The sequence below is a fragment of the Pelophylax lessonae genome (assembly GCF_965119305.1).
Source record: "Pelophylax lessonae genome assembly, chromosome: 7".
NCBI lineage: Eukaryota > Metazoa > Chordata > Amphibia > Anura > Ranidae > Pelophylax > Pelophylax lessonae.
Window position 1 is genome coordinate 127,561,728 of NC_138774.1, and position 27,657 is coordinate 127,589,384.

Here is a 27,657-nt window from a genome sequence, read left to right on the forward strand (position 1 = left end):
CCCTACAGCAACAGCGGGCTGGAGAGGAGAGGAGGGAAGCGGGCAGAGCTGTGGGGGTAAGGCGGAGGGGAGCCAGGGCAGTAGGGGGAATCTGTGCTGCATAGGGTGATTAGGGTGTGCCTGGGCACACCTGGGCACACCCTGTGCGCACACCTATGATGTGAATGTTAGTTTATGTATTACTTTTTAGAAAAAATGGTAATAACAGCTTTAACCACTTGCCGACCGCCCCACGCAGATTTACTGTGGCAGGACGGCTCGGCTGTGCATAATCACGTAGATCTATAGGATTGTAGATCTATAGAATTGTAGATCTATGTGATTTGACATAGCGGGAGCCAGACTGCGGGAGGAGCAGGCACGATTGCTGCTGGTCTTCCGTGATCTTCACAGAAACTGACAGAAGAGCCCCCTGCCTATGTAGAAAAAGCAGGCGGCTCTTCTGTTGGTGGCTCTTCTGTCAGACAGCTAAGCTTAAACACTGATCTCTGTGTGCCTTTCACAGAGCCCCCCCACAGTTAGTAAGCAAAAATAGGCATACATTTAACCCTTTGATCACCCCCAGTATTAACCCCTTCCCTGCCATTGTCATTTATACAGTAACAGTGCATATTATTTAGCACTGATTACTGTATTATTGTCACTGGTCCCCACAAAGTGTCAAAAATGTCAGTTAGGGGTGCGATCTGTCTACCCCAATGTCGCAGTCCCGCTAAAAATCGCTGATCGCTGCCATTACTAACAAAAGCAAAAAAATAAAAATAAAAAGTCCAAAAATCTATCCCGTAGTTTGTAAACGCTATAACTTTTGCGCAAACTACGCTTTTTGGGATTTTTTTATACCAAAAATATGTAGCAAAATACAAATTGGCCTAAACTGATAACAAATTTTGAATTTTTTTTTTTTATTGGGAATGTTTTATAGCAGAAAGTAAAAAATATTGTGTTTTCTTCAAAATTGTTGCTCTTTTTTTGTTTATAGCGCAAAGTCTAAAAACCGCACAGGTGATCAAATACCACCAAAAGAAAGCTCTATTTGTGGGAAAAAAAGGACATCACTTGTATTTGGGTACAGTGTCGCACGACTGCGCAATTGTTCGTTAAAATAACGCAATGCCAAATCACAAAAAAATGGCCTGGTCATTAAGGGGGTAAAACCTTACAGAGCTGAAGTGGTTAATCAAGTACTAAAAATATACAAATGAATCCCTTTAATTTCCATTTTTTATGATTACTCAAAGAGGTAGTAAGAATTCCATATTTTTTGCAGTATCATGTTGATGTCGAATTGTATAATGTTATTTTGCCACCATGATTACTATAATGCTTGACTGAAATGTCAAGCATTGTGGAAATGCACTTTCAGGGAGGTTTGCAGCATAAGACAAATGATGTTTGATTGTGGCTTCCTGTGTTCAAACTTCTCATAGCTGTCCATTTCATCCCTTTTATCTTGTGCCTACTCTTCCATTTATATTTTAGAAGACTTCACCCGTAAATATACATCAGCTGTTATTTTCAGATGAATTCTGGAATAAAGAACTTCAACGTGTGTGAGGTAATGGAAAGATGAAAGATATTAGGATGCCTAAATGTAGTAAGCAACCCAACAAACACAGCGATAAGTGTACTCCAGAGGATTAAAAACACTGGAACACAAGGTCTTGGCCAGCAATACACAGAATTACATTATGTTCCTTTCATTTCTATAGTTCAGCTAATTCTGAGTGATTTTAACCATTTAAGGACCGGAAAGGATTTGCCCCCTAATGATCAGGCCATTTTTTGTGATTCGACACTGCGTTACTTTAACTGACAATTGCACGCTGCACCCTAATAAAATTGATGTCCCTTTTCCCCACAAATAGAGCTTTCTTTTGGTGGTATTTGATCACCTCTGCAATTTTTTTTTATTGCGCTATAAACAAGAAAAAGAATGACAATTCTGAAAAAAAAAAACACCAATATTTTTCACTTTCTGCTGTATAACATTACTAAAAAAAACCATCCTTTTAGGCCAATTTGTATTCTGCTACATATTTATGGTAAAAATAAATCCCAATAAGCGTATTTTGATTGGTTTGCGCAAAAGTTATAGCGTCTACAAACTAGAGGAAAGATTTATGTCATTTTTATTTATTTCTTTTTTTACTAGTAATGGCGGCGATCTGCGATTTTTTAGCGACATTGCGGCGGACAGATCAGACCCCCAACTGACATTTTTGACACTTTTGGGGGGACCAGTGACCTTACTACAGTAATCAGTGCTAAAAGTATGCACAGTTACTGTAATAATGACACTCACAGGGAAGGGGGTTGACCCAGGGGCAATCAAAGGGTTAAGTGTGAGCCTAGGGGGTGTTTTATAACTGTATGGGGGAGAGACTTCTGGAATCAACAAAGAGACCTGTGATCCTAACTAGGAGGATTACAACAGCAGACCGTCGTTCTCTCTCAATGGGAAGTGATCGCAGGTGCCCAGGGGCAATCACTGTGGCTTCCCCGCTGCCTAATGGACCAGGAGCAGGTGCACTTCTGTGAACTGCCGTACAGGTACAGCGGTTCGTGCAGCTGAGCCAGCCTGCCGCAGTTTGGCAAGTGGTTAAAGGAGTTGTAAAGTCAGAAGGATTTTTATCTTAATGCTTTCCTTGCATTAATATAAAAACCCTTCTGTGTGTAGCAGCCCCCCTAATACTTAACTGAGGTCCCTCTCTGTCCAGACATATCCATGAGTGTCTCAGCAGACCAAGATTCTCCTTCCTGATTGGCTGAGACACAGCAGCAGTGCCATTGGCTCCTGCTGCTGTCAATCAAAGTCAGCTAGCCAATCAGGGGACAGAGGGGGTGGGGTTGGGGCGGGGCTCTTTGTCTGAATGGACACAGGGAGCATCTGTTTGATCTTCAACTGCCATGGTGCTGAACAAGTGATCAGTTATGTCACCAGAAGCCATTGGATGGTTTGACAATTTGGTTGGGAGCACATCTACTGCAAGTTACATTCCCGGCATGTGCTGGAAATTTAACTGTTTTTTTAAACTGGTAAATCTATGAACTTATTTCCACTTTAAAGGGATTTTAAAGGCAGAAGAAGGGTTCGTTAAACCAATGCATTCTATGCATTAAGATAAAAAAAAAAACCTTCTATGTGCAGAAGCCCCCTTCAGCCCCCCCTAATAGTTATCTGAGTCTGTCTTTATCCAGTAATGTTGCAGGAGTCTGTAAGCTGCCTGTGACTCCCCTCCTAATTGGCTAAGACAGCAGCGCGGCGCGGTGGGCTCCCACTGCTATCAATCAAAATCATTCAGCATAACAGGAGAGAGAGGGGATGAGGCCGGATCAAGGCACCATGTCTGAATGGACACAGGGAGCTGTGACTCGGCTCGAGTGCCCCCATAGCAAGCTGCTTGTTGTGGGGGGACTGAACAAGAGGGAGGGGCCAGGATCACAGAAGAGGGACCCAAGAAGAGGAGGATCTGGGCTGCTCTGTGCAAAATCAACTGCATAGAGGAAGTAAGTATAAGGTTTATTATTTTTATAATAAAAAAAAATCAGATTTTACAATGACTTTAGGGGGTTAATTTACTCAAACTGGAGAGTGTAAAATCTGGTGCAGCCTTGCATAGAAGCAAATCAGCTTCCAGATTTTTATGGCCCGTACACACAATCAGAAAAGCGTACGAAAAATCCTGCTTTCAATGCGATCGTACGATAATCTGATCGTTAGTACAAAGCTTTTGAGAGCCGATCACGACAGATATTCCGATATCCGATCGGACAAGCACAACATTTTTTCTCATATGATTCTCATTTAATTAGTAGAGTTGTCTTTGGAAAATACAATACAAATACACTACATCACTTTTTTTATTCTGTCGAATGAGAATTTTCATACCTTTAGTAAACTCTTTATTTTCGATATGAGATTAGCATGCAAAAAGAAGGAAAAACGGTCGATCATTCATCCGATAATCTCATTATGTGTACCAGGCCTTAACTGAACAAGCTGCAGTTAGAAGCTGATTGGCTACCATGCCCAGCTGCACCAGTTTCTGAACTCTCCAGTTTTAGGGCCAGTTTACACCACATGCAGTCCAGTGCATCAAAAACGCATGGATAGTAGTTATAAGGTTTTTAATGGCATAGTTCACACCAGTGCGTTTCAGTTCCAGAAAAAAAAAGTAGAACATGCTGCATTTTTCCTGCACTGCACTGGAACGCACCAAAATGCACCAAAAACGCACTGAAACACGTGTCCTTTCTGAAGGAAAAATAAAGGAGGGGGGAAAAATGCACTGTATTGCATCAAAAACGTGCATGCAGAAAAGCATCTGGAATGCATCCAGACTTTGTTTCTATGGTGTGAACTGGCCCTTAATAGATCAACAGCAGACAGTTGTTCTTTCAGAAATGTATACAGAGCTCCTGTGTTCCTCCTAATTAGGAACACAGGTCCCTGTGTTCATTCCATAAGCCCATCCACCTCACAGTTAGAAAACACACCCTAGGTTGTAGTCATGGACTCAGAGGGGTTTCTCCATAACACCAGTTGCTGTAGAAATTTGGACTGTCATGTCTGGGTGAATGGAGGACAGAACGAAAACATCCCATGTATCCCTCCACTTCACTGCAAGCAATTTGTCAGTTTTTAAGCAGGCTCTCTCCCCCCGACTAAGACGGGAATTTACAAGCCGTTGGGGGAAGCCCCAGCTATTAGTTTGCACGGTGCCACATGCGCCAAATTGTAATTCAAGAAGGTGACTAAATAGGGGCACGCTTGTGTAAAAGTTGTCCACGTACAAATGGTACCCCTTTCCGGATAAGGGTGACACCAAGTCCCAAAGTATCTTGCCGCTGCTCCCTATGTAATCTGGGCAGTTGGGGGGCTCCACAGAGCTATCTTTTTCCTCATAGACCCGGAAACTAACTGTAGAGCCTGTGGCCCTGTCACACAGCTTGTACAGTTTGACCCCGTATCTGGCACGCTTGCTGGGGAGGTACTGTTTCATAGCAAGGCAGCCAGTAAACTTAATCAGGGACTCGTCAACGCAGACAACTTGTTCAGGGGTAAACAAGGCTGCAAGCAAACCGCTGATTAAAGTGGTCTATGACGGGACGAATTTTGTGGAGCCGATCATATTCAGGGTCTCCCCGAGGATGACAGATTTCATTGTCGCTGAAATGCATAAATCGCAGAATTTGCTCGTATCTCGCCCTGGACATGGAGGCAGAGTTCACGCGCATATGGTGAAGTGGGCTAGTGGACCAATATAGCCGCAATTCACTCTTTTTGGTTATGCCCATGTTGAGGGAAAAGCCCAGAAAGATTTTAAAATCGGGAACCGTTATAGGTTTCCAGGCAAATTGTATGGCAAGGGGCGAATTTGGGTTGGCGGCGATGAATTGTTGTGCGTATAAATTTGATTGATCCACAATAGATCCGAAAAGATCTTGCACAAAGAACAGCTCAAACAAATTCAGGGGCGTAAAACCAGCTGTCTCCACGTGGATTCCAGGGTGGGCAGTGAATGGGGGAAGTACTGGCGCTGTAGTATCAGTGGGTTGCCAATTGGGATATGCCAGCACATCAGGGAGGGCACTATGGGCTCTACGGGCCTGTTTTCAAATACGCGGTGGCTGCGGGCCACTACTCGTGCTAGCCACCGCACCAGCTTCAACTGCACTTATGGGACTCGCCACGTCACCAAGTGTTACTACTGTGCTGTACCAAAGTTTGGACATTTTAGTATCTAAATTTAGCGGTACAGTAGTGTGACTCACAGGTAATAAAAGGGGGAAAATCATCCGGTCCAGAAGTGGTTAGTGCCAATAAGAGAACAGCTAAATACAGTGGGTACGAAAAGTATTCAGACCCCCTTAAATTTTTCACTCTTTGTTATATTGCAGCCATTTGCTAAAATCATTTAGGTTCATTCTTCTTCCTCATGAATGTACACATAGCACCCCATACTGACAGAAAAACACAGAATTGTTGACATTGTTGCAGATTTATTAAAAAAGAAAAACTGAAATTTCACATGGTCCTAAGTATTCAGACCCTTTGCTCAGTATTTAGTAGAAGCCCCCTTTTGATCTAATACAGCCAGGAGTCTTTTTGGGAAAGATACAACAAGTCTTTCACACCTGGATTTGGGGATCCTCTGCCATTCCTCCTTGCAGATCCTCTCCAGTTCTGTCAGGTTGGATGGTAAACGTTGGTGGACAGCCATTTTTAGGTCTCTCCAGAGATGCTCAATTGGGTTTAAGTCAGGGCTCTGGCTGGGCCATTCAAGAACAGTCACGGAGTTGTTGTGAAGCCACTCCTTCGTTATTTTAGCTGTGTGCTTAGGGTCTTTGTCTTGTTGGAAGGTAAACCTTCGGCCCAGTCTGAGGTCCAGAGCACTCTGGAGAAGGTTTTTGTCCAGGATATCCCTGTACTTGGCCGCATTCATCTTTCCCTCGATTGCAATCAGTCGTCCTGTCCCTGCAGCTAAAAAACACCCCCACAGCATGATGCTGCCACCACCATGCTTCACTGTTGGGACTGTATTGGACAGGTGATGAGCAGTGCCTGGTTTTCTCCACACATACCGCTTAGAATTAAGGCCAAAAAGTTCTATTTTGGTCTCATCAGACCAGAGAATCTTATTTCTCACCATCTTGGAGTCCTTCAGGTGTTTTTTAGCAAACTCCATGCGGGCTTTCATGTGTCTTACACTGAGGAGAGGCTTCCGTCGGGCCACTCTGCCATAAAGCCCCGACTGGTGGAGGGCTGCAGTGATGGTTGACTTTCTACAACTTTCTCCCATCTCCTGACTGCATCTCTGGAGCTCAGCCACAGTGATCTTTGGGTTCTTCTCTACCTCTCTCACCAAGGCTCTTCTCCCCCGATAGCTCAGTTTGGCCGGACGGCCAGCTCTAGGAAGGGTTCTGGTCGTCCCAAATTTCTTCCATTTGAGGATTATGGAGGCCACTGTGCTCTTAGGAACCTTAAGTGCAGCAGAAATCTTTTTGTAACCTTGGCCAGATCTGTGCCTTGCCACAATTCTGTCTCTGAGCTCTTCAGGCAGTTCCTTTGACCTCATGATTCTCATTTGCTCTGACATGCATTGTGATCTGGAAGGTCTTACATAGACAGGTGTGTGGCTTTCCTAATCAAGTCCAATCAGTATAATCAAACACAGCTGGACTCAAATGAATGTGTAGAACCATCTCAAGGATGATCAGAAGAAATGGAAAGCACCTGAGTTAAATATATGAGTGTCACAGCAAAGGGTCTGAATTAGGACCATGTGATATTTCAGTTTTTCTTTTTTAATAAATCTGCAACAATGTCAACAATTCTGTGTTTTTCTGTCAGTATGGGGTGCTATGTGTACATTCATGAGGAAGAAGAATGAACTTAAATGATTTTAGCAAATGGCTGCAATATAACAAAGAGTGAAAAATTTAAGGGGGTCTGAATACTTTCTGTACCCACTGTATATCACATATTTATCACATTGTACTCCTTTCTGTACGCTCATATCTTCACACATAATCAGTTCATCTGCGCTGTTGCCTACGAGCTAATTTTGGTTCTCAGTCAGTTAGAGATAAAATGACTTGTGTAAGGTCATATGAAGCTACTTCAGGAATGGACACAGAGTCTGTTACTTCAGACTCCGTGTCTCAGTTGGTTTGTACTAGGTGCCTGATATATTTATATTACCAATAATCATAAAACACCAACACTTATATGCTTACAGGATGTGGGATAATAAAAGGACCTGAAGCACAACAAAAATTGCAAGTGAGCTCATATGTTGGGGTATTTTTTTTTAAACATGAGCACCACAAATAACTGTACTTAAGACTATAAATCAGCTTCCAGCAGCTGTGTACAACTTGGGATGTATTACATCTACTACGTATATTCTACTATATCCTTTGTTGTAATTAAAGAGGTTCTAAAGGCTGAAGTTTTTTTGCATTAATGCTACAATAAAGTGGAATAATCACCCTCCTATCGTTTTTTAGCCAAGGAAGCTGCCATCTTTGCCTCTGTTTGATCTTCAACTGCCATGGTGCTGAACAAGTGATCAGTTATGACGCCAGCCATTGGATGGTTTGACAATTTGGTTGGGAGCACATCTACTGTCACAGTTACATTCCCGGCATGTGCTGGAAATGTAACTGATTTTTTAAACTGGTAAATCTATGGATTTACTTCTGCTTTAAAGGGATTGTAAAGGCAGAAGTGTTCTTTATCCCAATGCATTCTAAGCATTAAGATAAAAAAAACCTTCTGTGTGCAGCATCCCCCATCAGCCCCCCCCCAAGACTTACCTCAGCCCGTCTTTAGCCAGCAATGTTGCAGGAGTGTGTAAGCTGCCTGTGACTCCCCTCCTAATTGGCTGAGACAGCAGCATGGCGCAGTTGGCTCCCACTGCTGTCAAATTAAATCATTCAGCCAATCAGGAGAGAGAGGGGACGAGGTCATGGCTCCGTATCTGAATGGACACATGGAGCTGTGACTCGGCTCAGGTGCCCCCATAGCAAGCTGCTTGTTGTGGGGGCACTCAACAGGAGGGAGGGGCCAGGAGAGCCAAAGAGGGACCTGAGAAGAGGAGGATCCTGGCTGCTCTGTGCAAATCCAACTGCATAGAGCAGGTAAGTATAACATTTTTGAGACTTTACACTCATGTAAAGGTAAGAAACCTTCTGAATGTAGTAGTCCCCCCCCCCCCCCCACTTACATTAGCCCAATCATGATTCAGCGCTGTGTGCGGTATCTCTCTCTAAGCTTCTGTGGGGCCAAGTTGCGCTTTGTGTCTTAAGGGACACACAGAGCTTGGTTTGGAAAAGAGTCCGCACAAGTGCCCCACAGCAGGTCGCTGGCTATGTTGGGCATTCGGCAGAGGGAAGAGCCAGGAGCACCAGCGGAGGACCTAAGAAGAGAAGAATCAGGGCGCTCTGTACAAAAACATTGCACAGACCAAGTAAGTATAACATGTTTGAAAAACATTAAGGGTTTACAATCACTTTCAATTATTTTAAAGTGGCTTGCAAAGTGCACTATTTATTTAGAAAAGCCATGCCGATTTAGGGCTTCTGGACTTGTTGTAGGTTGTTGTGTGACCATTCTACTTGTGTATTCTTGCAAAAAATGCCTATATAAAGGGTATGTAAAGCCAAAAAAATGTTTAGTTTTAGGATAGCTGGATTAAAAACCCATGTCTATTTATCATTCCCTTTACTTCCTGCCACAGAGGAAAATCCCATCCTTAATAGTTGCCCCAGGAACAGGTGTCCCCAGAATTAGAAGACCAACATATATATATATATATATATATATATATATATATATATATATATATATATATATATATATATATATATATATATATATATATATATATATATATTATACAGGGCCTTGCGAAAGTATTCAGTCCCCTTGAACTTTGCGACCTTTTGCCACATTTCAGGCTTCAAACATAAAGATATAAAACTGTAATTTTTTGGGAAGAATCGACAACAAGTGGGACACAATCATGAAGTGGAACAACATTTTTTGGATATTTCAAACTTTGTTAACAAATAAAAAACTGAAAAATTGGGCGCGCAAAATTATTCAGCCTATTTACTTTCAGTGCAGCAAACTCTCTCCAGAAGTTCAGTGAGGATCTCTGAATTATCCAATGTTGACCTAAATGACTAATGATGATAAATAGAATCCACCTGTGTGTAATCAAGTCTCCGTATAAATGCACCTGCACTGTGATAGTCTCAGAGGTCCGTTTAAAGCGCATTAAAGCGTTTAAAGAGAATCATGAAGAACAAGGCAGGTCAGAGATACTGTTGTGGAGAAGTTTAAAGCTGGATTTGGATACAAAAAGATTTCCCAAGCTTTAAACATCCCAAGGAGCACTGTGCAAGCGATAATATTGAAATGGAAGGATTATCAGACCACTGCAAATCTACGAAGACCTGGCCGTCCCTCTAAACTTTCAGCTCATACAAGAAGAAGACTGATCAGAGATGCAGTCAAGAGGCCCATGATCACTCTGGATGAACTGCAGAGATCTACAGCTGAGGTGGGAGACTCTGTCCATAGGCCAACAATCAGTCGTATACTGCACAAATCTGGCCTTTATGGAAGAGTGGCAAGAAGAAAGCCATTTCTTAAAGATATCCATAAAAAGTGTCGTTTAAAGTTTGCCACAAGCCACCTGGGAGACACACCAAACATGTGGAAGAAGGTGCTCTGGTCAGATGAAGCCAAAATCAAACTTTTTGGCAACAATGCAAAACTTTATGTTTGGCGTAAAAGCAACACAGCTCATCGCCCCGAACACACCATCCCCACTGTCAAACATGGTGGTGGCAGCATCATGGTTTGGGCCTGCTTTTCTTCAGCAGGGACAGGGAAGATGGTTAAAATTGATGGGAAGATGGATGGAGCCAAATAAAGGACCATTCTGGAAGAAAACCTGATGGAGTCTGCAAAAGACCTGAAACTGGGATGGAGATTTGTCTTCCAACAAGACAATGATCCAAAACATAAAGCAAAATCTACAATGGAATGGTTCACAAATAAACATATCCAGGTGTTAGAATGGCCAAGTCAAAGTCCAGACCTGAATACAATCGAGAATCTGTGGAAAGAACTGAAAACTGCTGTTCACAAACGCTCTCCATCCAACCTCACTGAGCTCGAGCTGTTTTGCAAGGAGGAATGGGCAAAAATTTCAGTCTCTGGATGTGCAAAACTGATAGAGACATACCCCAAGTGACTTACAGCTGTAATCGCAGCAAAAGGTGGCGCTACAAAGTATTAACTTAAGGGGGCTGAATAATTTTGCATGCCCAATTTTTCAGTTTTTTATTTGTTAAAACAGTTTGAAATATCCAATAAATTTTGTTCCACTTCATGATTGTGTCCCACTTGTTGTTGATTCTTCAAAAAAAATTACAGTTTTATATCTTTATGTTTGAAGCCTGAAATGTGGCAAAAGTTCGCAAAGTTCAAGGGGGCCGAATACTTTTGCAAGGCACTGTATATACAGTATATACACACACTCTTATAAAGAAATGTAAAAAAAATAAATTTAAAACATAGATAAAAAAAAGTAAAAATGTATTTTAAAAAATAGATGGTGTCAGTAGGGAAGTGGACAGTGTCAGTAGGGCAGTGGATGGTGTCAGTAGTTTTTTGGGCTTTTTTTTTTTACAATTTTTATTTTTTTTTTATTATTTTTTTTAGAAGCCCCATTGGAGGGGGCTTTGGTAAAATAATGGGGATCTCAACAGACTCCTGATGGTTCACTTTTGAGACAGAGGAACGCACATGGATTCCTCAATCCCTTTCTCTGTAGCCTCAAAATCCCCCATCATGTACACCTTCTACAGAGGCACCATCGAGAGCATTCTGACCATCTGCATCACTGTGTGGTATGGCACCTGCAACGCGTTTTGCCGGAAGACTCTGCAACGCATAGTGAGAGCAGCTGAGAAGATCATTGGTGTCTCTCTCCCCTCCCTTCAGGATATTTATGGAACCCGTCTCACTCGCAAAGCTCTATGCATTGCAGGTGATCCTACCCACCCGTTACACAGCTTCTTCAGTCTGCTGCCATCAGGGAGGAGACTGCGGAGTCTCCAGGCCAGGACCAGCAGACTGAATGACAGCTTTATCCATCAGGCTGTCAGGAAGCTGAACTCGCTCCGAACCTGCCCCTTTGTCCCTTTTCTGCCATAGGCACCACTGAACTATGCACCTCCCCTTCCCTAGATCCCATATCCCTAGGTCCTTACATCCCCTCCTTCCACTAGCATTCAATGACTTGCACCAGTCACTTTGGCAGCATTGGTCTGCTCACTACCTCATTCACCATGGAACGTCATTGGTCTGCACTTTATCTGTTGTGTGCCTTGCGCTGTTTTTATTTTAACCTTATTTTTATTTATTTTTTTGCGTTTTTAGATTTTTAGGCTATATTGTTAGTGTTATCTGTATGCACCGGGGGTCTAAGAGTAACGTAATTTCGATTCTCTGTATGTATGTATTGTACATGTGGAAGAATTGACAAATAAAGTCGATTTGATTTGATTTGATTTGATCATTGTCACCTGACAGTGAATGAATGGGAAGTGGTCTGTGCTGAGTGGCTTCCTGTTCATTCATAAATTGAATCATAGTAATCACAGCTTACTATGCTTCAGTTATGAAGGACACAGGAGCAATTGGTACCAATCACTCACTCTGTTCATTCAAAAAAAGAAGAGGACGGTAAATTAAATATTTACTAGGCCCCTTCCCACGCTCTCCCCGCAGCAGCAGAAAGGGGAGGAAAATAAATGGGAAGCCATCAGTCCTGCGGGCAGTACATGGGGGGCCCGTGTAGGAGGCGGAATCTGTGCCCCACGAGCTGATTAGTAGGGATGATTGAACGGTTCGGGTCGACCATCGGTTCGACCCGAACATTGGCTGTTCGAGGTTCGGCCGAATTTAGAACTTTTTGCTGAAAAAGTTCGGAATTCGGCAACCAGAACCGACCAAAATGCAATGGGTCAGGAAGTGGGCTTTAAAAGCCAGTGATTGGACCAGAACTGTTAGTAAAAGCCAATTGAGGGGGCAGGAGAATGCTAGGAATGTGATTGGAGTGACTAGGGGGTCCCTAGACCAATCATTAGTGAATACGCCCCCCAGTATATAAGATAGCCCCGGCAAATTCCTAGCATTGTAATACAGGGACATGTAAGAGAGTGGAAGCAATTCTGTTAAATTTGCTTCAAAAGTGTCATTTAGCATTTATTAGTGTGAGGAAAGGGATATCTAGTGTAGTTAGAGTGCTCTTTTACACTTTAGTTAGATTCAAAAAATTAGTTTTTGTAGGGAAAGTGTTAAGTGCCAGGGTGACCGTAGTGTAGTGTAGGGTGAACTGACTCTGACTGCTATGGCAGGGTGACCAAACCCTTCCATATCAGGGTGACCACTATAGAGAAAAGATCGTTTCTCTTAGGTCACATTCAGAGCACTGATATGGCTTCTCACATATAAGTATGTGTGTATATATACCCGTATACACAAGTTCAGATGTTTTGCCTGCCTCCAAAAACCCCCAAAAAATGCCCGAAAAAACGCTAGCGCCAAAAAAAAAAAAACGCCCAGGTGTGTTGTTGCAGGCATTTTTTTGGGGTTTTTGGAGGCAGGCAAAACATCTGAACTTGTGTATAGTGGTATATATACACACAGACATGTATTTATTTTTACACTTACACATATATAGGTGATATAGGAGAAGAGCCATATTAATGTTATTTAATTAGCGCAAGCATATATTTCTGCTACTATCACACCTATATATGTCTAGGTGTATATATACATATAAGTATGTGTGTATATATACCTGTATACAGAAGTTCAGATGTTTTGCCTGCCTCCAAAGAACCCAAAAAAATGCTAGCGCCAAAAAAAAAAAATGCCCAGGTGTGTTGTTGCAGGCATTTTTTGGGGGTTTTTGGAGGCAGGCAAAACATCTGAACTTGTGTATAGTGGTATATATACACACATACTTGTATGTATTTTTACACTTACATATATATAGGTGTGAAAATAGCGAAGCCATATCCCTGTTCTATAAGTGACATAATACAAACAATCTTTTTTTTTTTATGGTTCTGGACATGCTACAGAGCTGAAACTTCACAGGTACACCTTTTAGACCCCCCAGACACTAAATCCAAAATCAAAAAATCTCATTTTTTTTTTTTTTTTTCAATAAGTGGCTCTCTATCAAAAATTACAATTTTTAAGAACTTTTTTTGTGTGATTAATAGTCCCTGGGGCATGACCCAGAACCCTAGGCACTTTTTAGGAGCATTTATTGGGTTTTAGGGCTTCAAAATGGTGTTTTTTGATTACCAAAGTTCGGGTCCCATTGATTTCAATGGGGTTCTGAAATCCGGGCCGAACTTTCAGGAAGTTCGGATGTTCTGGCCGAACCGAACTTTTGAAAAGTTCGATCATCCCTACTGATTAGGGTTTGCCCAGGCACATCAGCACACTTTGTGTATACGCCTATGTTACCACTGCCAAAAGAGACATGTACAGAATTACAGGACCTGCATTTACTTTAAAAGGTGCACTCTCTGGGGAATCACTGACGTGGAACAAGCATATATAGATATATATCAAATACCCCAGTCACATCTAGGAAAGAGTTTCACTAGAGCTGAACTTGGATCATATGATGTACATAGTTTTTGCTTACCCTTCCATGCACTTTTTCTAGAAATATTAAAAGCATGCCTTTCAGCTTCGATTTCACTTTATTACTGGAGGCTGACTTTCCTGACATCAAGGCTAAGCTCTGATCAGCTGCCACTCAACTGTCCAATTAGAGCATTTCTGTGGCTGCTAGGCACATTGTTATTTGATATAATGCAGGCAGGTGAGTGGGTCCTAGCCCAGAGGTAGGGCAAATCTGTCTGGGTTTTTTTGCAGGGCATTCCTCAAACCCATTGTAAAGTCTGAAAACCTGAAAACTGACCATAAATTTGAATCTCATTGCCATCTGAAGGATGAATATTAAAAATCAACTGTAACCCTTTTTATATTCAGGCCTCAGTAGGTGATGACTTATTCCCTCTGTGACACACTGATATTTCGCTGACCCGTTTGCCACCAACCCCACCGGTCTTTAGCTGCCCTATGATTGCTCAAGGTGAGAGCCATATGGAATTGATTTATGTGTTAATTGTATTATGTTGATAGTCTTGTTAGGGATCATTATGTTGATCCCATTATGCAAATTATGGGTTTGGAATTTTTCTAATTATATTTAGATTGTGTTATTGACACTTATGTTTGTTACTTTATTAATTTGATATTATTGTTTTTTGCTCTACTCAGAACATTGATCCTGTACATGGCTGTAAGTCTCCTGAGGAAGCCAATAATCTTGGTTGAACATCAACCTGTACTGAGGACCATTCTTGATCTTACAATGGTTTTATCTTGTGTGTCTTTTGTATCAAAATATTTGTATTTTATTCTTTTTTTTTTTTTGGCACCTAAAAAATCCCGCTTTTTTTGTCTTCTTTCAAAGTTATATTGTGATATGGGATGTGGTGCCTTGTATGAAACCTTGCCCCTCAGCAAAAAAACCTTGATAAGTAAGTTAATGTCAAACAATGAGAGTGGGTAGCTGGGCACTGCCAAAAGAGACATGTGCCAATAAAGAAAATATGTAAAACATACAACGGGGAGAGGAGCTGCTCCGTGCCTGATGTACCCTCCAACTATGCTCTTGGCACAATACACTGTAAGTGTCGAACCATACAGCATTGTGAATAGCACTGTAAGGCAGTAGCTATCTCCCCCTGTAAACCTACTGGGCCCTCTCCCTATCTACTCCAATAATCACTGACAAACGTTTGCTTGGAACCCATACTTTTATAGTAAGTGGGATGACAAATAAGAAAACCCCCCATTATAGTCTCTCATAAGCCACCTGATAACAGTTCAAAGGCCAGGAAGTGTAATAATGGAAATTGATGGCTATAGTGGCAAATGGAAAAATTAGTTTTACCGAGCTGCAAATGTGTTGAGTTTGCCTTAAACTCATGTTTGACCTGAACCTAAAGGTCATCCCCAAAAAAAATAAACTGATAGTGTGTATCAGGCTTAAACAGGAGCTCCAATCTGGGCAACACAAATACTGTAGCTGTTGAATTTTAAAATAAGGACACTTACCTGTCCAGAGATCCAGCGATGTTAGCATCCTGAGCCGATTTTCAATCGACTTTGGATTCAGGCCGCCGACATCTTCACTAAGGGAACCTGCCAGTGAACCCTTCAGGCTTCACAGCTGGTTTCTACTGTGCATGTGCAAGTCGTGCTGTGCTTTGTGAATGGTCCTGCTGCCTTCTGAGACCTGTGTGTGTCCCTGAAGGCAGCAGGAGGAAGGAGGAGGGGCTGTAAATGCTTGGAGATCACCGCAGTGATCTTACCCAGAAGTGGGGGCGGGTACCTGGCAAAACCAGGTACCCGCTCCCCCCTCCCCCCTCCAAAAAAAAAGTGGCAAGTGTAGCAGTGGAGGTTGCGAACAAGTGGAGCTTCCCCTTCAATCAGAGCTCTTCCTTGATTAACATGCAAGGCAACATTCTTTTGACTCTCACCATGTGGGAATAGTTTGGTCCCCTCCATTTTCTTTCCTTATTTTCAGACACTATTTATTTGGTGCATTTATTTTTCGCTCCTGACAAAGCGTATCTCTTATTTGAAACATGTTGAGTTTTAGGTTTTTGGGAGCACTAATATTATTTGGGGTACAGCATGGTTTGTGGGGAGGCTTTTTAGGTTGATTTAGACTAGGCAGGAGAAAATCTGCCAGTCCATTTGCCAGTCAGCTGAGCTACCTAGTTTTGGGAGCAGTGTGCATACGGATATTAGCTCCAGTGGATAGTTTATACTTTTAGAGAAGATACTCGGGATCTTTTTCAGATATGAGTCAGAGAGACAGGATCTAATCGCTTCCAATACAATTTACTAGGTAGGCTTGATGATCAAGAGGGGTTAGACAAATTAGTAGGGATGAAAAAGATATGACCACATCCTGTGGGTGGTCTTTTTGTGTACAGGACTATAAAGGAGTGATATGCATGAGAAAAGGCCCTTTTTGCATTTTGCCTTTCGCTTCTCTCTCTCTCCTTGGATTCAGCTGTGGGGACAGCCATGATGGAGCCAGGATTTCGCAATGCCTTGTTTGTTTGTTCCAGAAATCCATTGGAAGCTGACCAGAGCTAAGTATTTATTTGATATTCTTGGGATGTTTAAGAAGCGTTTTTCTGCTGTTTACAGACCATAGGCTGTTCATGTGTTCGGCATTGTTAAATCTGCCAGTCTTGTGATATTTTCCTAATATTGTAATAGTTTGTATGTACAGCATGCTTTTGTTTAGTAAAAGTACATTTATACTCTGCAGAGGTCTGAGCTTCCTTGTTTATACCACAAATAACCTTGCTAGATATACGGAAGCAAAACAGTTGAGGGCTCGTGCCGGTATTGCGCTATAAATTCAGCTGAAGCAGACCTGTTTTCTGTGGTGTATTGTGTAGCTTGTGCTAGGTAAAAAATGCTGTGTAAGCGGTTTAGGAAAAGCAAGGCTGCAGAGAGGTCTGGTGTCCAGAAGGAAGTGTGCAGCTTACCTATCTGGGCCAGAAACAATGAGTGGGAGCCTCTTGCTAAAGTATTTGCAAAGTATGCTTCTCCCTTGAATAAGACTTGGGGTGATAAAGTCTCAGATCCTTTTGTAGAATTTATCCCTAAGGGGTTTGGTTTAAGTAAAGCAGAGAAGAGGACAGTGTCCACATTGGGTTGGTACTTTCTACATGCTCTCTATATAGAATCACAGAGAAGGGAGAAGGCAGAGGATGGACTTAATGTATTAAAAGGCCAACTAGCAGTTGCTTCAGAGTGTGTGCGTTCAACTGCTAGTCGGGCTGATGATTTGCAAGAGCGGTGTGCAGCCCTCATGACCAAATCAATTAATGCTTTAAGGGAAAGGAAGGGCCGAAAACCTGTTAGTAAAGCCAGGGTACGTGCCATTGTAACATCCCAAAACTGGGATTGTGAGGATGTCTCCTCCAATGAGGATGAGGAGATAGAGTTTGATGTTTCAGATGATGACTATGTGTCTTATTCTGATGATAGTGATGATCTGAATGAGTTTCATGCAAGTCCAATAATGTGGAATAGTGCTTGTGATGAACTGAATGAAGTGGAAAAGGGGCCTACCCAAATTGAGCCCAAGGAGCAGCTTGCAGTGGTGACCAAAGACACTGCAAGCGAGGTGAATGATTTCGGTAAAGTTAAACCTGCAGTGGCCTTGAAGTGTGTTCAAACTTCTGTAGGCAGAGCTGAAGATTTGAATGAGCGGTGTGCAGCCCTCATAAGCATTTCTAATGATGTCACAAAGGACAAAGGCCCTACGCCTGTGAGGAAGACAAGGCCTATGGTCTCCAGAAGAAACATGTGGACTGATTTACTTAAGGCGGGGGTTCCTAAAGAGGAAATAGATGGGATCCCCACATCAGCTTTGTTTGAGAAGTGGGAACAGGTGAATGGGAATGGTTTATTCAGCCACATTAAGTGTTTCTGCTGTCATAGAATGGGGCATTTTGCTAGATACTGCCATGCTGTGACGATTGAACAACAGCAGGCCAGTATTCGCAGGACAGCACGGAGAGACATTCAAGTTTATTCCTTTCATTGGAAGTCAAAGCCTTTCAGTGAAAATGTAACTAGGCAACAGTGGGCACCCTATAACAGTTTTGCAGTTAAATTTGAGCAGTGAGCTATGTTTTTTGGCACAGGTGGAAGGAACATATAATCCGCTTTGTCTCTAATTTTTAAGGTACCGAGCACCGAGAGGTGGACCGGGCAGAGCAAATGACAAAACCGGATGGGATGGGACAGACCAGAAGATGAGAGCCTGAGGAAGATGCAGATGATTTCCTGATGGTGGCCTAACTGGAGTGGACTTACATCTGAGCATTTACCAGGAGGAGGACAAAGAACTTTCATCATTTAGGAATTTCTTTCCACAGACTGCCAAGGACATTGCTAACCCTATTTAAAGTAATGTTGTAGCTGCCAGGGACTTAGTCTGACCGCTCAGATGATACAGGGGTCGAAAGGGATTTTTTTCCTCCCATTGAACGGGGGGTTTATTTTTGCCCTTTCCTGGCAAAGGCTTTAAGAGATGTTGACATTTTTATTGCATACACATTGTACATGCTTAAGATAATTAGCTTGTGCATGTTGTAGGCATATTTTTTGTAAAGAAGTAGAAATGTTTGTAATGTTGGTAATTATTGCCAATGTATGGGATCAAGTGGTGGATTGTATCAGGTGTAGATTTTTATACAAATGTTCCCAATACATGTGTAATAATAATCTCTCTCACCCACAGGTAGTTTTAAAATGGCTGCTGCATATTTAATGAGCTATGTGGTTGTGGGGGATGATGCAGCCATGCGTGGCTGCAAAGTGACCTAGGAGTGGTCAAAAGATATGACCACATCCTGTGGGTGGTCTTTTTGTGTACAGGACTATAAAGGAGTGATTTGCATGAGAAAAGGCCCTTTTTGCATTTTGCCTTTTCGCTTCTCTCTCTCCTTGGATTCAGCTGTGGGGACAGCCATGATGGAGCCAGGATTTTGCAATGCCTTGTTTGTTTGTTCCAGAAATCCATTGGAAGCTGACCAGAGCTAAGTATTTATTTGATATTCTTGGGATGTTTAAGAAGCGTATTTCTGCTGTTTACAGACCATAGGCTGTTCATGTGTTAGGCATTGTTATATCTGCCAGTCTTGTGATATGTTCTTAATATTGTAATAGTTTTTATGTACAGCATGCTTTTGTTTAGTAAAAGTACATTTATACTCTGCAGAGGTCTGAGCTTCCTTGTTTATACCGCAAAGTAACCTTACTAGATATACGGAAGCAAAACACAGTTCAGAAATGTTTTATAGAATACAAATAAAAGATATATTTTAATACCAATGGCTTTTGGTGCGTAGGGAACACACCCTTTGTTAAGTGTAGATACAGTGCAAGAAGACTAACCTCCACATCTTAAACCTTTTGTTAGGATAAAACAATGTTCTAATCTAGTTATAATTGATAATTAGGATACCTTATGTCTGCACAGTACAAACAAGGTTAATTATGGCAAACAGCTACCTAGCCCCCTCCTAATCAAAGAAAACCACTTTCTGGATGGCCCACAATAGATATAAAAAAGGTAAGCTGCATTTTTTAAAATTATTTTTGAAGCTCTTTTACAATGGGTGTTATCCTAATTTGGCTGCAAAAGAGGAAATAAACTCCAGTCACATGCAGGGCACTTTGATAAAACATAGCTTCTTGTCACACGTTTGGATGATTGAAAGCAAATGCAGATGCAATTAACCTCATTTCATATTTTGATAAACCAGGTTGCAGGTTTCACTCACTTCCACACTCTCTCCCCCTCCCATCACACTTTAGTAAATCTGGACCAATGAATATGGTATTTTCAAATAAAAAATCTGAATGGGAGCTAAAAAGATGACCACTATTATTGCTTCTACAACGAACACAAACAGGAAAAGCCAAAAACAAAACAACACATCTTGATTTGTGGCAGTGTAAATGGGATACACACAATACAAATTTACCCAGTCTTAGTGCCTTCAAGGGGAACATGCAAGTGGAACATGCAAACCAGCACCATTTCATCATTTGATACAGTTAAATAATGCCTGATGTACCAGCTAATACCCACTCCTCCAAGTTATGTGCTCCATTCGAAGTGTATCTGGTATTTCGATCAGTTCAATGCTATATAAATTTAACATTAGGATATCAGCTATCAATAGTACAGAATATTGACATCACTAAAACAAGCCCGGTTCACTTAAAGCAGAACTCTAGCTCCAATATATCAAGCAAACTTTTGATTGTAATGGGCTATTGGACAGTTCCAGGAAAAAATATCAAGTTGAATTTGAAGGTATTTTCTACATGCACCTTTTTCTCCTTTTGAATGAAAAGAACATTTGTTGATCAAGCCTTTCGACCCCAGATCTCTCATTTACCTTTAAAAGCAAGAAAAAAAAAAAAAAAAACATTTTGACTTTAAAGAAAAAAAAAACTGTTTATGCCAGAGAACCGGAAGTGATGTCAGAGGTTGCTCCGGTTCTCCAAGGGCATAGAGCCGAGTGGGGGCCATCCTGCCCTCAATTGACTTCCTGCCCAGTGATTGGCCACATTGGAACGGTTCTGGGCTTATAGACAGCTCCGGTAAGCTCGGAAACAACCAGGAATTGGTGGGAGGGCACCTCTCTCATGGCCTATAAAATTGATCTCATGGCAAATCCGCCACTGGGAACACTTTTATCAGAAAGCCATCCGCCTAGGGGATAAAATGATAGTGGGGTTATGGGGGCTAGCTGCTGCCATAACCCAGGTATTTAACATCAAAATCATGACGTACATTCCCAGTTAGGCGATCGGCAAGTAGTGTAGCTAAAGGCAAAACTTTTTTTAGTTTTGGATATAGATGTAGCCATGCTGGAATTACTGTGTCATCGTTTTGAGTTGCGGTTTGGGTTATGTCTGGCTGCTAGTTAGAGTGCCTAGAGTGCGGAGAGCGCATCCTGATTTGAGAGGACAGAGTGAGTCACGGAGAGGTGACCAGTCCAGTGTCGAGATTGAAGAGACAGTGAGCGGCGCTGAGAGAGCGGCCATATACAGTGTGTGCTGTGATGCAGCACCGAAAGGAGCAGTCTTGCAAGAGGACAAGAGGATCACTGTTGGACACTAACGCTGTTGTGAAGTGACGGTGATCTTTGGGGAACCGCAAGTATATGCATGACTATACACAGTATACATCCGCCAATTGGATCCCAATAGCATTTGCACCCTTTGTGGATTACAAATATAACTTGAAGAAGTGATTAAGAGCTCCAACTGCTGGCAAAGAAGCACAAGGCCTTGCTAGTGTAGTGACTATATTTCTTTAATCCTTAAAGGGGGTCCCCAGTTCTAGAGTGTTTATGCCAGTTGTTTAGTCTGATTACTCAATTAGAAGTAACAGACTACAGCTGAGGGTATTAATTTCAAGTTACATTATAGTGGATACAATAATATTACATTGCAGTCACTCTCACTTGCTATAGTTTTATATATATATATATATATATATACACGTATATTGCTAAGTGTTTAATCTGTGCTAGTGTTTGTCTCCCGGGTCCCATATATAGATATATATTTGGGATTTGAGAGACTAGCACCCTGTTTCTGAGACCACATATTCTGGTGTGTTATTCCTGTGCCTGTTGCATTTGATTTGTTCCAGTAAACAGTTACACTGGTATCTGAGTGTCAAGAGTATTACTACACAGTAAAATGATTGAACCTGTAGTGCCAAGCGGTTCGGAGGTTTCTCAGGGTTCAGGGAGTGCAGAGGAAGTTCTATTAACCAGCAACCCCCAAGGGGGTCATGCTACATATAGAAGCAGAATTAAAACAATTTTTTATTACTATCTGTGTACCCATTAGGGAGATTCACCCTCTCTATTTGTCCTGTTTGCCATTATTATCAAAAGTAAAAAAGACAACCCCAAATTTTGTGTTGACACAGTGTCAGTAATAGAGGGGAAATCTTCCAGTGTGGATACTAGTTCCAGTGACCCTGGTGACACCCAAAGATTCTTTCACTTTGGAGGGATTTTCTCTCACCTACTGTTTTGGCTATGGGACAGGAAGTGAAGGAAAATCTCACCAATGGGACAAAAACTAACAACGGTTATAACCCTCCCTCATGCTATCCAAAATTAAAGAAAAAAAAGCCTTTAGATATAATTTATTATATCATATCGAGTGCAGATGTCATTTCCTCTCTTTTTCAATTAAGGTGGAACTAAACCCATTGATTTAACCATTAAAAATAAAAAATCACATTTAAGGCATGCTTGTGCTTTCAACCAAACTGTGAAATTATCAAATGGCTGATGTCATAACTGATCACATGGGTAGCACTATGGCAACTGCAGATCAAACAGTAGGCAGAAGGCAGCTTCCTTGGCAGTAAAGAATAGGATGGTTAAGTTCTGATTTAGGCCCACTTTCTATACCATAAAGTTTCCCCAATATTACACATACCAACTGTAAAAAGGTTGGCTTATTGAAGAGTTTATCCCCTCTAGAGATGTTATCAGATGCTGAATATTAGTTGCCTGCTGAGTCTGCACGTACTGCCATGGTAACAAGCAAACAGAATGTAATTACACAGACTACAGCAAGTACTTTAAATATACACATTAGAGAGTGATACTTCTGATGTACGCTAAAACCTCCAGTACATTGCTTTTTGCAATTGAAGCATGGACTGAAAATAAGTATTTTAGGAATACAGTACTATAGTTATCAACATATACAGTAATAGCTTAATATTCCTGATCTATTTTTTTTTCCTTATTACAAGCATTCAGTAAAATTAACTTTCCCCCCTACTGTCTGTTTTAACAAGAGCATTTCATAGCTTGCAAAGTAACTTAGAAACAAACTAGTAAAAGTGTTTTTAATCTTGTGACACATAAAACCTACACACGGCCAGCTGAAAGTACCTGCAACCCATGCAGATCTATTTACAGTAATCATTTTGTCAGGGCAACTCTAATGTTACCTTAGAGAAAGGCAGACGACTGCCTGCAAATAAGCTCTGCAGAGCAGTACAGCTAAACTACAGGAGACTCTTCAGTGCTCGAGGTGGCAGAGACATAAAATGGTGACGGCATAGTAAAGTATGGGAACAAACTGTGTATGGCTAAGTGCTGTGTACCTGGGGATGACTTTCTATTTTACTTCCCAACTTTGATTGCATAATCTGTAACTGTAAGCATTTACTTTGAATCAACAAGTATAGCAAGAATTGAAAAACTTTTTTAAAAGTTCAGATAAGAAAATTAGAAATTTAAATGAGCTCAGATTAAAAAAAGTATTTGTTATATAGAAAATGTGGTTACTTAAAGTATATCCAAAGCCCAAACCTTTTCTTTTTTAGTTTGAATAGAGCATTGGAGGGTTAAGTCCTGGTTCACATCAGTGTGATGACAGACATCGCATGTGATTTGGAGTGCACTGCTCTGAAAATCACATGCGATGTCTGTGCGATGCGAATTCAGCCAAACAATCTGTGTATTCGCATTGGATTTGAACACAACATGCACAGGATCCTTTTTTGGGTCCGCAGCAAAATCGGATTATGTGGTGGTTCACCCCTATGCGATCTGATTCATGTCCAAACTGACAGTTCGCACTGCAATATGCGAATTGATCTGGGGGTGTCGTTAACTTTGTATTGACACCCCCAGTGATTTGCATATGGCAGTATGAACTGCCTGTGATTTGAATGCAATGCGGTAACCCGCAGTGGATTCGCAGGGTTCCCGCATCGCCTATATGTGAACCGGCACTAAAACTGCTGTCAGTTTTTATTTTTTGTAATTTGTATCTCCTTTGGGAGATTTACCTTTACTTCCTGTCCTGTGGAATCAGCAGATATCTTCCTGATGAGAGGGAAATCGCCTCTTAGAAAAGTCATAGCCGATGCAAATTTCTTTCCTGCAACCATTTGCACGATTCCCCCATTAACACAGACAGTGTTAACAGAGGAATCCCTCCTGCTGAGCAAATGTCTTCTTCTGGTGGGGGGTAGAGGCGGGCCTGCCAGGAGAAGACAGTAATTATCACTAATGGCTATAGCAGCTGTTTGCGATAATCACAAGCGAATCCATCAGGCTGATTGTACCCAAGTTGATCAATAGATCAACTTGGTTCATTCAGTCTGCCCAGTAGAGATGGGCTCAGGCATGTTTCGAGTTCCCACCTGCCCGATCCCGCCAGGAAGCCGACACTGTACTCCGCTAATCACAGGCAGTGAGACATTTCCTGATCTGTGCAGCTGCGGATCGGGAAATGTCTTAGCACCTCTCATTAGCGGAGTGCAGTGGAAGTTTCCTGGTGGGATTGGGCATGTGGGAACTCAAACGTGCCCATCTCTACTGCCAAGTAATGGTTCAAATCTCGACCAGTTCCTGCTGACCTGGGCGAGATTCAAACCGTCTATGGCTGGCCTTAGTTTTTCCCCGCAGGAACAAGTGTCCCCAATGGAAGAATTCCCCTCTACTCCTTTTCTGATGGCAACTCAAAATGTAGGATTTTCCCTCACTTTCATTCTCAGTGATACCGGTGATCAGAAAAGAGTGAATCTCCCTAATGGGGACACAGACAGCTATAAAGAGCTGGCAGTGGTTCTAACCCCCCCCCCCCCCCATTCTATCCAAATCTAAAAAATAAAAAAGTTTTGCCTTTAGGTATACTTTTGAAATCCCTTTCTCATTTGTGTTTGTAAGGCTACAATTTTCTAAACCGTATAAACTCAGAAGGGTGGCTTCCTCCGATTTTCTTCTCAGATAAGGCAAGTGCAATTAATGCAATTTATATTTTTTGTAAATTCATACAAAGTATCTTTCTTTTAACCGCTTGCCGACCGCCGCACGACTATTTAATGCGGCGCTCAGCCCCTCACAGCCAAAGTGACGTAGGGCTACGTTGCTAGCCTGTGAGGTTTTAGGGAGCGAGCGTGCGCCGCCGGAGGTGCGCTTCCGCTCCCGCACGGTTATGGACCCCCCACGCGTGTGCCCGGCGGACCCTATGTCCGCCGGGCACTCGTGATCGTCCGTTACACCAGAAGAAAGGCAGGGGGCTAATGTAAACAAAGCCGCCTGTCATTCTTCCCTGTGTAAGAATGGAGATCACACGGTTCTACTATGTAGGACCGTTGATCTCTGTTCTTATACTAGTAGCCACATCCAATCACAGTTAGAAGCACGCCCCTAGGGACACACTTAACCCCTCCCTCTAAAAAAAGTTAACCCCTTCACTGCCAGTGTCATTTTTACGGTAACAGTGCATATGTATAGCACTGATTACTGTAGTAATGTCACTGTTAACCCCAAAAGTGTCAAAAATGTCAGTCAAGGGTCCGATCTGTCCACCGCAATGTCACAGTCCCGCAAAAAAAATCGCAGATCGCCGCCATTACTCGTTAAAAAAAAAAAACAACAAAAATGACAAAAATCTTTCCCTTAGTTAGTAAACGCAATAACTATGGCCTAATATGTTAAAAAATTTAGATTTTTAAATTTTTTGGGGAATTTCATATAAAAAAATTGAAAAATATTGTTATTTTTGCAAAATTTACGCTTTTTTTTGTTAAAAAAAATCGCACAGGTGATCAAATACCACCAAAAGAAAGCTCTGTTTGTGGGAAAAAAAGGACGTCAAATTCGTTTAGGTACAGCGTCGAACGACCGCGCAATTGTCCATTAAAGTCACGCAGTGCCGAATCGCAAAATAGGCCGAAAAACGGACATCAATGCATCTCTATGTAAAAACGGATGAATGTCCGTTTTTTGGAACGGATGAATGTCCTATTTACAAACGGTCCGTTTTTCATCCGTTTTTGCATTGGTAGTGGATGTATAAAAAAAAACAGATGAAAAACAGATGAAAAAACTGATGAAAAACGGATGAAAAACAAATGAAAAAACAGATGAAAAACTGATACATTTTGAGGTGAACTGAACAGACCGTATGTGTGAAAGGGGCCTTACAATTAACAAAGCTACATAAAAATGTTACTGCTTGTGTTAAGCTGTGGCTATTAAGATGACGTTTATCTTTTGCTATTAGCTTTACCACAGGTTTACAATTTTTTTTTATAACCTTTATACTGAATTTTGTTTTTTGCAAATGAGGTGACTGCCAGTAATTAAATTATTTGGTAACTGGTGGTTAATCTCAATAGCAAAATGAAAATTTCCTGTGTACCCTTATTTTCTACATAAGTAATTCACTGGTTACTAAATGGAAAGGGAATCCTATTCTGAATTTTAAAGACTGCCATTTCTGTACTCCTTTTTAAAATGCCAATGTCCTGGCTGTTTCTGGGTTCAACGTTCACTGACCCAAAAGAAGCATTCAGCAAACAAAGCCAGAACTCTTGGTTTGTGTACTTGTTTCGGGTATGCCAACTGAAAAAAGTACGGAGCTACTAGATCAGTGTCATAGCCAGAAAACAAAAGTACAGGCTCGTATATTCTTATATTCATAATATGTGTTACCGACTGCACTTTGTTCCCTTTTTACAGAATGTCCAGGACTCCTTAATTATTTTAATTAAAAATTGAATTGCAGTCTGCTTAGCTCAATTTATATTTAGTAACAATACATTCTGTTACAGTCCCCGTTCTGCTGCTGCTGAATTGTACTAATTTAAAACCAGTGACAGATATTCCCAATGTTTAAATATATTTTATTGATCAATATATTTTACTTATTGTTTTTACATCACACACATGTAAAGAAAGCACATGAAAAGCTTGTGTGACAAAAGCAGAACATGAGATGGGAGAGTTGTGAATTTGTACCTACCTTTGCCTGAAAGTCAATATTTCCAATGAGACTTTGCTGAGCAGCCAATACAACTTAATTGTTTCTCTCTAAAATGGCAAGGAAAGGTCGTCCTTTCTGTCTTTTTTGTAAAAAACACTTGTTATTAATTTTGTCCACAAAAGTAGGTTGATCAAAAATGGGATGGCTGTCAAAGGCAATTACAGGGGTCATCGGCTGAATGCAGTTCACACCAGAGTAATCTGAAAAGTGGCAAGTCACAGGCTGTATATTGGTTCTATTTTTAGGGAAACCGAATTCCTCGGACTGGGATTTTTCTTTCCAAGTTGCTCTAACTAAGTGTAGAAGACAGCTGGGCAGGGATCATCTTACCAGTCCAAGCCTTTATCAAGTTAAAGAAACAGAAAGAAAAGATTGAACCTTTTTCTCCTTTTTATTAGTGAGAGTTAAACATTTCCGATAGTATTGAAGCATGTTTCCTTCTTCTTACTATTTATATTGCAAAAATGATTTCAGAGAATGTAGCACGTGTAAGGGTAAGAGTAACCAACTATTCAAAGTAGATGATGAGATTTTGGCTTGGGTTCCACAGACAGTGAGAAGTTGTGGAGAGGAGCCATGATGTTTGCAATGGGTTAAGGAAG

At 41.5% G+C, this 27,657-nt stretch overlaps 1 protein-coding gene across 1 annotated transcript in view; it reads right to left on the reverse strand.

Moving 5' to 3' along the window:
* FGF13 (fibroblast growth factor 13) overlaps positions 1 to 27,261 on the reverse strand; it is a 635,343-nt gene extending 608,082 nt beyond the window's left edge. Inside the window, exon 1 of the mRNA XM_082263492.1 lies at positions 27,035 to 27,261. The gene's annotated coding sequence lies outside the window, so the exon portion shown is untranslated. The remainder of the gene's footprint in view (positions 1 to 27,034) is intronic.
* Between the last annotated feature and the right edge of the window lie 396 nt (positions 27,262 to 27,657).